Here is a 12,976-nt window from a genome sequence, read left to right as displayed (position 1 = left end):
CAGCCAGGCGGGATTTCTCCACGCAGAGAGCATCTAAAGCTCCCAGTGGCTGAGCTCAGCACACGCTGCAGGGATTCAGAGTGGAAATCAAAACCAAGAAGAAAAACACCAGCCCCACAGCCAAGGGTGTAGCAGCGGTGCCATATTGCCGCCGGCGGCGGCAGCACCGAATTCAGTGAGGCCAGTACAGCTACATCGGTGTACTCAAGAACAGTGAGTCAAATTGCGGGCCACAGAGGAGAAATCCCAGTACTGTACTCCCTGGGACTTGACCCAGTGGGGGAGGGGTGGTGGCAGAGATATCACACCATAGGAGAACGTGCAACCTGGCACCCCCCACAGTCTAAAGCAGCCTCTCTCGACTCTCTGGGTCAGAGACTCTGTGATAAAACCCAGTAAAGGAGTAGTGGTGAAACGGAGGTTTCTTGTGAGAAAACCCCGGCGAGTTCTTGTCTACGGAGAGCGAAGAATGACACCCGCAGACCTCAGGAAGGGGAGTAAAAGGTTTATTGGAAGCAGCAGGGAATAGGGCAAGGGTGGCTGAACACCCCCAAAGGGGCTGGAACTCGGGGTCCAGCAGCTGCCTTCAGGACAATACTTGAGAGTAGCCCAAGCTGAATTGCCTTCAGGTGCAGGCTGCTTTCTTCCGGAGTCCGCACGGTCTGCCAGAAGGGAATAGAGAAAAGTGGCCGAACACCTCATAGGGGATGTCGGAACTCCGGGGTCCAGTAGCTGCCTTCAGGGTCACTACCCGAGTGTCGCCCAAGCCAAGTGCCCATCAGTTGCAAACTACTTTCTCCCAGAGTCCACGCGATCTGCCAGAAAAGAAGTACAGGTCACCCCTAGGGGCCTGGTCAGCCTAGATGTCCAGCAGAGGCCTTCAGGTCACTACTCGAGAGTTGCCCGAGCCACGTGCCCTCAGATGCACTCTGCCTTCTCTCAGGGCCAACACGACCTGCAAGAGAGAGAACAGCTCCCCAAAGGGGGAGGGGGTCCCGAGCGGGAAGTCCCCACTTTTGCCATCTGACTGGCCGATGCCTGACCGCTTGCAAGTCCGTTTGTGGTTAGGGTGACTCCAAGGAGAATTTGCATAGGACATTTGCAAGTTCTTTGAAGGGTCTCCTTTCAGGAATGCCAGACTTGTTCGGTGGGTTTGTTGATTAGGAAACTCAGGATGACCTTGTGAAGCTTTGACCTTCTTATCTCTGAACCTTTAGAGTTTCAGGTATCTGTTGTCTCTCAGGAAACTCAGGATGGCTTTGTGAAGCTCTGGTCTTCTTATCTCTGAGCCTTTGGAGTTTCCTGCATTTGTTGCCCCTCAGGGAATTCAGGAAATTAGCTTTTTTCTACCGAGGCCTTTTCCCTATCTGCCTATTTCCTTTCTACCTCCTCAGTGGGGTCTGAGATACTACTGACTCGAGATCCAGAACACCTTAAGTGAAGTCATAGTGACCCAAGGGAAGAACCCAGAGAAGGCACAAACATCCGAAATCATGGGAAAGATGAATAATACTGGAGCAATAAATGCCCACAACCCCACATCAGAACCCGATAAAACTGAAAATCAGAGATTTCTAGAAGATCAAATCAGGAAAATAACTGTAGAAATAATAGAGGTGCTTCGAAAAGAACTCAGAGAGAGCCAGAAAGAGATAAAGGATGCAATTAATGAAGTAAAGGCCTCAATTCAAAGCACAAACAACCGATTAGAACACATGGAGAACAGAATCTCGCTCTTAGAAGATGAGCAATCCAAAAATGGACGCATAGTTTCTAATCTAGAAAAAAATATCCTACAGCAGGAATCTGATATTGAAGAAATATGGGCCCATTTTAAGAGAGCTAACCTAAGAATAATTGGAATAGAGGAGGGAAAAGAAAGTGAAACCAAAGGGATCAACAATCTCTTCAAGGAAGTAATAGCAGAAAATTTTCCAGACATAGAGCAAGAGGTCGATACACAGGTTCAGGAAACTAATTGGAACTCCCTTTAGACAGGATGGGAGAAGAGGATCCCCACGCCACATAATTGTCAAAATGACCAATGTGGAAGCCAAGTAGAGAATCTTAAAGGCAACAAAAACAAAGGGCCAAGTGACATTCAGAGGCAAACCAATTAGAATCACTCCAGACTTCCCAAACCAAGTCATGAGAGCCAGAAGGGCTTGGAGTAACATATTCCAAACTCTGAAAGAAAACAACTTCCAGCCAAAAATTTCCTACCCAGCAAAACTTTCTATCAAATTAGATGGAGAAATAAGAAGCTTCCATGACAAACAGAAACTGAAGGAATTTATGTCTTCAAAACCAGCACTAGAGAAAATACTCAAAGATTAACTACAGAGAAGAAATAGGTAACACACTCCAGAACTAGAGAAACAAGATTTTCCATCCAACAGACAACTAAGATTGGTTATCTGTGGAGATTCATTATCTATGTTAGTCTTTTACCTATCTCTAAAGGGTATTGTTTGCCTTTATTGTTGTTAATTTCTAGGATTTCTAGTTGGAATATTAATATACCTTCAGATAGAGCATTTGGAAATATTTTATCCCATTCTATTAGTAACTGTTAACTGTGTTTACATTGTCTTTGGATATACATTATTTTTTTTTATTTTTTAGGGAGTTTGTATACTCCTCTGTTGCCTGTGCCATTGAAATCATAACCAAGAAATCACTGCCAATTTCAATGTTGTGAGGTTTAATGACCCAGATTTTCTCCTAAAAGTTTATAGTCTTAAGATTTATATTTAGGTCTATTATCTATTTTGAGTTAATAATTGTATATGGGATTAGGTAAGGGTCCAATTTTATTCTTTTCCATGTAATTATTATGTTTCAACAATATTTAGTTAAAAGATTAATATTTCTACCACCTAATGTTCGTGGAAACCTTGTCAAATATAACTTGACAATATAGGGAAGAATTTAGCTCTAGGCTTTTATTTAACTCCAATGGTTTATATATCTGCCTTTAGAATAGTACTACACTGTTTCAATTATTGTAGCTTTATATGGTTTGAAATCAGAAAATATATATCTTCTAGCTTTGTTCTTTTTCAAGATCATTTTGGGTACCTAGAGTCCATATTCCTTATTAGGATAGATTTTTTTCTGAAAAATAAATATATAAATATATGATAGTTTCACCTAAAAAATAGAAAAAAAATATTCTCTGGTAAGAAAGAAAGCAAAAGGAAATATTGAAATGTTATCTTTAAGTCATCAAACGCTTGGTATCAGACAAATGAAACTGTTATGTGAGATTATCATTTTTAATTTTGGATAAATTGCCATAATACTAGATGTCAACTACTAAGCCAAGCATGGGAGGGAGGGATAGGGAGAGAATGGGGTGGAGATTGGGTGGGGGCTGACTGGGATAAGTGTGCATGTATGTCTACAAAAGTATGTATCCTACTATGATGTATGAATACAGTACACCAAAAAAAAAAATCTGGAAATTATACAAGAGACTTAGAAACTCCTAGAGGATGGCATAAAATGAACACTCTGACACCATATATATATATATATATATATATATATATATATATATATATATATATTGACCCCAAAAGATCAGAAAATTAAGAACTAATAAATGGAATGATATTCAAAGTTTCTTTTCAGTAAAGAAAAACATAGAGTTTAAAGAGAGCTCAAAGAATGGTAAATCTTTACTAGCTAAATCTCTGATAAAGGATTAATATCTACAATAAACAAAGAATTTAAATAATATAACAATAAAACCCAAATAATCCAATCAAGAAATGGGCAATTAAACTTAATAGATATTCACAAAAGAAATATAAATGTCCAATAAATATAAATAAATGCACAATATCATTAACAATTGGGGGATGCAAATATAAATCACACTGAGATTCCATATAACTTCTATTAGATTGGCAATCATCAAGAAGTCAAAAAAACAGCGACGGTTTGGGGAAACAGGAACTTTTCTACACTGGGATTGTAAACTAGTGCAGCCTAATATGGAGATCAACTTGGACATTACTCAGAAAACTGGGGATGAACCCACCACATTATCCAGTTATACCACACCTGGATATTTTTCCAAAGACAGTAAAATCAGAATATTACAAAGATACATGCATACCCCTGTCTATAGTAGTACAATTTGCAATTTCTAACTATAGAATCAACCTTGGTGTCCATCAACAGATGAATGGATTACAAGAGATGGGATATACACGCAATGGAATTTTACTCAGTAATATAAAACAAAATCAGCTTCAGTGCATACAGTTTCCCTGCCATGATTACTTTATTGAGGTATGAAACAATTCAGGAAAAACAACTCAAATAAAAAGAGAAGTCATTTGAATAAAGTTCTTCAACCCTTTAATCTTACTGCTCACTATATATAGACAAAGTCGCTCACAGGCATGACTATTCTGCAATAACCCTATGAAGATGGGCCATCGATAAGAGATGAGAGGAATGACTTTTGTAAATTGGTTGAATCCTTCCAGCTGGATTCAACTGCATTTTTATGATTTTTCACATCATTTAGTTGATTAACTGATTGTACTTATAAAGAATAATTGAAATAGCACCTGCTATTTTTAAGAGAATATACAGTTATTGTAAAATGAAAAAGAAGTCAGTAAGGTCTTCTTATTATATTTATTTCTTATGGTATTTGGTTTGAACCCAGAAGCATTCTACCTTTGGTGTGGGGAGCCATTGAGGTCTTCCCCGTTATTTTTACTAAAAGCATATTTCTGACTGTCCTTCCGCCAGAGTCAACAAGGTTTGGGGTCATGGAGGCTTCAAAGTAATTCATGCTAATGATGCTATTGTTCTGTCTGAGCTAAGACTAGGTTTGTGTTGTTTGTGTTGCACCAGGGTATTGTTTGACCTGCCTGGACGTTGGACTTTTTCTCCTCAGGGTAACCTAAAGCTAAGAACTATAAAAAGACAAGAGAGCTCAAAGAATGGTAAATCTTTACTAGCTAAATCTCTGATAAAGGATTAATATCTACAATAAACAAAGAATTTAAATAATATAACAATAAAACCCAAATAATCCAATCAAGAAATGGGCAATTAAACTTAATATTCACAAAAGAAATATAAATGTCCAATATATATATAAAAATGCACAATATAAAAATGCCCCAGGATTGGCCAGTAGAGATATCGACCCAGGAGTGTACTGGTGATCCTTCCATGTTAGGAATAAATAATATTTGGAATTTAATTCTTAAGAGTTATATTATTTCATCCTCACTCCTCTCTTCGGAACCTATATTTTTGCCAGCTGGCTCCGGCACTTTGGGATATACCTCCAGCCCTATTTTATTTTTATTATTATTTATTTTGAAACAGGGTTGCTAGCCAGGCGTGGTAATCCCTGCACTTGGGAGGCTGAAACAGGAGGATCACACAGGTTTGAAGCCAGCCTCAGCTACTTAGTGAGGCTCTCAGCAACTTAGTGACACCCTGTTTCCAAATAAGTTAGAAAATAGGGTTGGGAATATAGCCGGAGGTAGAAAGCCCCTGGGTTCTGAAAGGCTCCATTTAGAGAAAAAATCGTAAGCCCCTAGCAGCTAGCTAATAGTTAAAACAGCCAGCTAATAGTTAAAAAGAAAAAATATATTTTACTGCAGCTTACAGCTTAGGAATGTAAGATATGCGATAAGCCCACCCCATCTTATCTATACTGTCTGGGCCAGAGTGCCTTGACCCGGGAGCTTACTGACTGCACCTGGTATTTTATCTAACACTTGACTACAGAATGTACTTTTCAAATGATTCTGTAATTTTCTGTAAACACATGCAATTTAGCCCCAAACCCCCTAACTAATGGTCTTTTCCCTATAAATACCCTCAGTTTCAGTGGCTCGGGGCCGAACTCCTATACGAGTCGGCCCCAGTGCACTGGCTCCTTAATAAACCTTCATCTTTTGCTCATTGCATCAAGGACGTAGTCTCTCGTGGTTCTTGACGTCGCTTATCCCGAGGTTGATTGAGGGTCTCCCCTCGGCGGGGGTCTTACAGTTCCACTCCCAGTACCACAAAAAAATAAAAAATAAAAAATGAAACAGGGTTGCTTAGCCTGATACTTAACTTGTGATTCCCATTTTTCAGGCTCTGTACTACTGGTATTATAGGCACGTGCCACCACACCCTGATGAAAACAAGTTTTCCTCTTATTTCTCCAGAACATTCCTAATTTTCTGGTAATTTAGGAATAATATTGCTTTTGTACTTCACCATGTAAATATGATAGTATACATAGTTTCCATGTAGTATAAAGTTTTATTATTTGTTTGTTTGTTTGTTTGTTGTGGTACCGAGGGTGGAACCCAGGGCCTTTTTCTACCTCTGGGCTATACTTCCAGACCTATTTTATACTTTATTTGGCAACAGGGTCTCACTAAGTTGCTGAGAGCCTCACTAAGTAGCTGAGGCTGGCTTCAAACCTCCTCCTGTCTGAGCCTCCCAAGTGCTGGGATTACAAGTATGCGCCACCATGCCCGGCTTAAGGTTTGATTTATACGTAGTAAAAATTAAGGCTATCTGAGCCATTAAATAGTAAATTAATTGAATGAAGAAAAGGGGGAACTTGCTTTTTTAAATAATAACTGGCTTTGGAATCCTATGTAAACAGTATGAAGACCAGAGACCCTTGTTGCAGCCTTACAAAGGAAAATGAATATCCATCAAATACCTTGAATTAAAAAATGTCCATGAAGTATAGTGCTGTTGCTGGGTCAGTGTCTTACATACTCTTAATATTGAATAATCATTCCTCACAATACTTCTTAGATGATGAGTGTGAGGATTTCATTACTTTCAAAGCATAGGTATGCTACTGTGTCTTAGAAAAAAGCCCTGTGTGAATTCTTCACTAGAGAATGCAAGCCTTGTTACACACCCATCCTAGTGTAAGAGCAACCCATACTGCGATCCCTGAAGTAATCCTAGTCTGTTTTTTGTAGCCCTGCATTGTTTCTGTTCTCTTCTTGTGATTATGTCTTGTTTTTAGATGGGAAATTTCCTGCTCAACCCTGTTTATACGTGTCCCATCTTGATTAGCCAGGGACTCAGAGTCTACTCAGAGACACGGTGTCACAGGAGTGTCAAAGGTGTAATATTCTGTACTTCAACAGATTAGCTAAAAAAATAAGGGGATGGGTAAATAATTTAATTCAAAGACAACAAAAATCTGAAAATATCATAAACATGAAAACCTCTCAAAAATTTGCTATCTGATAACAGAAAACCAAAATTGTAAAGAGAAACCCAGGTGATATGTGCATATATGAATCTACCAATTTGAATCTTATGATAATCTATAATGGCAATAAACCAATAGAACTATAAGAATATCCCAAACCCTTAATTAATTAATTTATTTATTTATTTTGCGGTACTGGGGATGGACCCCAGGGACATTCTACCTCGAGCTACACCCCCAGCCCTATTTTTTATTCTTTATTTTGAAACAGGGTCTCACTGAGTTGCAAAGGGCCTCACTAAGTATTCAAGGCTGTCCTCGAATCATGGTCCTCCTGTATCAGCCTCCCGAATACTGGGATTACAAGCGTGCATCACCATGCCCAGCTGCAAATCCCTTATTTAAATACAATGTTAGTAAAATAAGTACTGCCTGGGTATGTATGCTGTTATTTCCTAAGGACAGTTTTAATTTCATTAAAAAGTGAGATGAATTTTAGCAATCACACAAAAATGCAATTAAAGAATCCCGTTGCATTATATTTCACCTGTAGAACAAAATCTCATGCTAATATTTATAATATGTGTGGTGCAGTGCATCAGAAAACCTAGCTTTTAGGTAAGGAGGAAATAAAAATGGTTAAATTCATACTCACACTCACATTATAACAGAGTGGCATTCAGAATGGAACCATCAGTACTCAATTTACCAAATTAATGCTTCTGTATGCCTTTGCTAATTGTAACAACCTAAGACATATATGGCAAGATTTTTAGGTCTTTTAAGTATGAGATACTGAGAAAATTTTGCCATATGTTTTCAAAAATTGTCTCTGTTCCTCTTTTCAATCAGAGTAAATTTCTAGAAAAAAGGAAAACAAAACATGTAATATATTTTTCCTAATTAAAGCAATATACTCATTCCCTTAATAAGGAGTGATGCTTAAAAAGATGAAAATTGAAAGATATTTTGAGAAATGATTGTATATTTATTTTTAAAAGAGAAAAAGCATGAATACATAACAAAAACGAGTCAGATTATAGAGGAGGTCTATGCAACAAAAATAAAGGAAATTGCATACAAATGTTAGAAACATCAGTACAAATTTTTAGTGGTACTGGGGGTGGAACCCAGAGGCTTTCTACCTCCGGGTTATACTCCCAGACCTATTTTTATACTTTAATTGGAAACAGGGTCACACTAAGTTGCTGAGAGCCTCATGTAGTTGAGGCTGGTTTCGAACCCGTGCGATCTTCCTGTCTCAGCCTCCCAAGCGCGGGCCACCACGCCCGACTTATCAGTACAAATTTTTAAAGGTGGAACAAATATTACTGTCACGCCCTCAATATTTTGGGTCAGGACCCCAATTAACTGTTGAGAAAACGCCTTCTTCTACAACAGAATCATGTTCCGCAACCTACCCAGATGGACCTCAGCAAGCAGCTGCCTTTGTCACCCAATGCTCAGGAGGCTCCAGCTCAGCTGCATTGACGGGAGCCCCGCCCCTGGTGGGCGTGGTCTGCGGAAAGATGACTTCATCCACTGGCGCATCTGCCACCAGGGATGATTCTACAGACTCCTGCTGCCTCTGGCTGTTGGTGGGGTAGGATCAGGGGGGGAAAGGAACAAAAGAGGATCCTTACCATCTAATAAATTCACTCAAAATGTGATAAAAATTGAACTGAGTGGTATTACCTCACATTTACAAGTGGTAGGTTGTTGGGTAGATCACCTAACATTCGCAAGGGCATTGAGACATAACCATTAACAGAAATGATCTAAAGTTGGAAACCCTTTCTTATGCAAAGTACAACTGGCAAAACTGTATAGGTTTAAGGCATGAAGGTTTTTACATTTCTCTTTCTTCATTATAGAAAACAAGAGTATTTAAATGGCTCTGTAGGAAAATTAGGAGTTAAATGAGACTTCTCAGTAAATAAGTTAGATAATGTATTATTCGTACAGAGATAGAGAAGTATGGAAAAGGAAAACAAAATCAGACAAATGCTGTATGAGAGGGTTTTGGCTTTTCTCAAATTTGTGATAATCATCAATGATAATGCTTATGGTAGATGCATATGCTAATTATCTTGATTTGATTATTATCCAGTGTATTGATTATGGGAACATGACTGCATACCCCATAAATATGTACAATTATTGTTTTAACAAAAACAAGGAACATCCATGCAGTGAAAAAGTTTATAAGAAAAATCAATGGACGCTAAGCATTATGGTGAGCACTTAGGGCTGCTTTGCAGGGTGTGGCAAGAGGATGGGACGTTTGTATCTGGCCTGAGCAATTTAACAAAACCTTGTCTCAAAATAAAAAATGACAAAGTGCTGGGATGGAGATTAGTGAGATAGTGCTTAGGTTCTATCTCTAGTACTACAAAAAAAAAAAAAAGAAGAAAAATCAATGAGCGAGAGGAATATTTTTCTATAAATGTTCTAGAAATTGAATAATCACCAAAGAAAGTATAGTCTGGCCTTTTTATGTCACAATACACAAAAATCAATTCCAAATGTGTTAAAATATGAAGTGTAAATACAATTTAATGCAGATCTACAGAGTATCTTAGGAAAATAGTTTCAATACCATGGGGTAGGTTAAGATTTATGAAACTTATCTCAGAAAATTTTTCTCTTATAAGACACAGAAAGAATATACTATATACCATGGATCTATATCTACATCTATATATTTCTCTCTTTAGTAAAAATGATTTTACAACTCTTAATAGGTGCAGGAAATACATCTTTTACAGATTTATAGAAAGTTGAGTTTCCTGGGATGGGGCCTTATCCTACCTGCTTGGTTCTGGAATGGACATTATTTCCCTCCTCCATGGACTGGCTCTTCCATCCCAGCCCCTTATCAGGCAGACACTGTTCATCTCCAAGTGGCTGGCTCAGGGTGGGCTGGAACCTGCAGTTCCCTGGCCTCGATTCCCCATCATAGCTGACCTTTACCCTTGCCTTATCTCTGTACATCAGGTGTTGGAGGACCACAAATTCAAATTCTTCTAGAGCATCTGGAGTCCCACAGATGCACTATCAAGGACACAGATACTCCATAAACAAAATGGCTGATGGAGAGCTAAGGGTAGCCAAAAATGTCTTCCAAGGCACCTTGTGGATCAGCAGTAGAAAGGGACAGTTCCTAAAGGAACCAAAACCTACTCTGAAGTAATTAAAGGTCTCCTGTGTGCTTCCTAAAGGAGGCAGCTGCCCAGAGATCTCACATAAATTCTCTCTGAGCATGTGTGCCAGAGCCAGCCAGCAAAAGTACAGGTTCTTAAGAGAGGCGCGAGGATGAAGAATTTAACTCTAAGATTTAATTCTCAGAATATTTAATTTATTTTAACCTTGGGGAGCCGCCAGCCTACTATCTCTACTGGCCAACGTCTTTTCTTGGTCAATATTTCCTACTAGTCGACGACTACACCTGGGTCAGTATTCTCTATTGTGCCGTTGCTGGGTTTGTTTTTCCAGAGGTATTTATACAGTCACAAGTCATCAATATCCTCATGCTACCACCACCAGAATACAATGAAGACCAAATCCAAAGCACTTATATTAAAGATAGGTTAATCAGTACCCTTCTCCCAGACCTTTTATTCTGAACTTTCCATGACCCCAAACCTTGTTGACTCTGGGTGAAGGACAGTCAGCTGAGTCAGAAACATTAATCTAGGGGAAAGCCTTAATGGCTCCCCACAGTTCCCCCTGTTTTACTATATTCAAAGAAGTCAGGGTTTTGCATCTGTCCTATGCGTTTAAGGTGAGTGAGGGAAGGCTGGGCGTGGTGGCATACACTTGTAATCCCCGTGCTTGGGAGGTGGATTGGGAGGTGGAGACAGGAGGATCACGCAGATTTGAAGCCAGCTGTGCTGGCTTAAGAGACCCTGTTTCCAAATAAAAATATTAAAACAATAGGTCTGGGAGTATAGCCCGGAAGTAGAAGGGCTTCCAGGAACCCCAGTACCACCAAAAAAAAAAAAAAAAGGTGAGTGAAGGAAGAATGCTTAGGCCATTTGTTACGCCATAGATCAGCTGTTATGACAGAAACATCTACTCCCATGTATAATAACCCTGAAAATTATTTCGCATTAATAAACAATTTTAATTCTGGTCTTTGTGTTCCAATCACTTGGACCCAAAAAGCATCTGATGAGCCAAATTCCCTTTTACCTCATTTAGGTCTCTGAGCACTAGTATTAGTTTGCACCTGAGATAGTAATACTAATTGTGCCAGTCACTGACCAGTATTAATAACAGCTATACCTTGAGGAGAATGTATCATAATTTTTATTTCTCCTTCCTAGTCAGAGTCAAGTACTACAGGGGCTACTATAATTCCCTTCATGTTGACACTACTTCGTCCTAACAACAATCCTACTGTCCCTTTAGGTAACAGACCATAAACACAAGTAGGAAGGGCTTGTATCCCCATTTTGGGAGTTAATACTGTATAGGTGGAGGCACAGAGGTCCAATCCTGCACTGCCTGGGGTTGTTCTGAATAAATCCTGAATGGTTTGTTTTGTTGAGAGTTGTCCTGCTGTGGTACAAATGTCTGAAGTGCCCCATAACATTGTTGCTGCAGGGCCTGAGGTGGGTGCCTCTTCCAATTTCCCAACAGGAACTGATTCCCTTGCTTATCAGTCCTTGATTTACATTCCTTAGCCCAATGCTTCCCTCTTCTACATTGAGGGCATGAGCCTGGCTCTCATCTATTACTAGCACTCTGCCTCTGTGGACAGTTCTTAACTAAATTGCAATTTGTCCATACCCATAGCTTTTAACCATATTATTCTTAGGTCCCGATTTATGTTGTTGGAAAAGGATTTCTTGTACAGTTTACCTTTGTAATGCTGCAGCCATAGCTAGTCCCTGTGTATATGCAGGTCCTATATCTGAACATAACTGAATATAATCACACAGGTCTCCTTTCTTTCTAAAAGGGCATAAGGACTCTTGACAAACAGTATTAGCATTCTCAAAGGCTAATTGCTTTACCAGCAACAGCCCTGCTTCACTGTGGCCTATCAATCGACTAGCAGTTTGTAATAATCTGGCTACAAACTCCTGATATGGCTCATCTGGTCCTTGTCTTATTTTTGAAAGATCTTCAGTTTGTTTTCCTGAAGAAGGCAACTTGTTCCATGCTTGACATGCAGCAGCATTGGTCTGAGCATAAGAAGCTAGACTAAATTCCAATTGCTGAGCAGTCTCCCTAAATCACTTTTCTCCTGCTAACATATCAAAATTTATGGGTATTCCCTGAGCTATGTTCAAATATGCTGTGAATTGGCATTGTTCTGCAAATTCAGACTTCCATAATAAAAAAATTACCCCCTAATAAACAGGCTCAGGCTATCTGCTTCCAATCAGAAGGGCATAAAGCCTCCATGGAGAGAGATTCTAACATGGCTTGAATAAAAGGTGCTATTGGCCTATATTGAGCACAAGCCACTTTTATTTCTTTTAATTGTTTGAAAGGAAAGTGTTTATGTACTTTAATAACATCTCCTTGACCATCAGGGTCCTCAGTAACTGGAAAACCTCTGAATCCTCTAGAATCTTCTCTGTTTTTTGCAGCCCGATTTATAGCCGCTTGAAGCAGTGATATTAAAGATAACTCATCTCTATGGTACCGAGCAGCAGTTTCCTCAAGCTCCTCCTCTTTTTCTGTATCTAAAGTATCTTCATCTTCCTTATGAAGTGAAGGCAAAGTGCCTTCATGTTCTCTCAGTTT

This window comes from Muscardinus avellanarius, assembly GCF_963383645.1.
Source record: "Muscardinus avellanarius genome assembly, chromosome: 3".
NCBI lineage: Eukaryota > Metazoa > Chordata > Mammalia > Rodentia > Gliridae > Muscardinus > Muscardinus avellanarius.
This window is presented reverse-complemented; position numbering follows the sequence as displayed.